Genomic DNA, 836 nt, shown 5'->3' on the forward strand with positions numbered 1-836 from the left:
CTATCTCGTGTGCTTCTCTTTTTTCGGTAGAGCTTAAGTTTTAATTACAAAACCTTAGACCCGTAATAAGAAGACTTTCATTTTATATACAGGTAGCAGATATTAAAAAAAAAAATTTCTCTATTTCATTTTCGTAATAAAAACAAAATCGAATAAGGAAATATTTTAAAAGGAAAGAAAAACAAAATTAATCTAAAAGTAATTGAAAGAAATTACGTTATGAATTGTCATTCTCTATAATCAACTATCAAGTAATTATGAAAGATGATTTTCGTAACTTATCTAACAATTATCAAAAAGAAATAAATATTTAATTTATTTTGAACATCTTAAAAAATATTTTGATATTAACTTGGGAATTGGTCTTTAGGTTTTGTAACAAAAACTTAAGGATTACCCGTCTGTTAATACTGTTACTGTTATAATTGATATCTTCACACATTCACAGAGAGAGAGAGGCTGTTTATATCGTTTTCTGTCATTCGTTTCATTTAAGTCACCTCTTCTGGCTTTTCTATCGTTATCATCATCATTTGACCGTGGTTAAACCATATTCCTGAGTTTTACTAGAATCTATCATACCATTTCAATGGCTACGTAAATATCTCATTTTCATTCTTCAATATTCTTCCTGTCTTTTTAATTTTCATTCCATCTCCATGCCGTACGTGTGTGTGTGTGTATATATATATATATATATATTATATTATATTCAGTGAGATCAAAATAGAAATTGCTGCTGTTGTTATTGTTTAACCCCAGGTCTGTTCACATAGCTCTTTGATCTAGTACGTTTTAGCCGTGACCATCCCGTTTATTTTTTTTCTTTTCACATG

The sequence above is a fragment of the Octopus bimaculoides genome, chromosome 16 (assembly GCF_001194135.2).
Source record: "Octopus bimaculoides isolate UCB-OBI-ISO-001 chromosome 16, ASM119413v2, whole genome shotgun sequence".
NCBI lineage: Eukaryota > Metazoa > Mollusca > Cephalopoda > Octopoda > Octopodidae > Octopus > Octopus bimaculoides.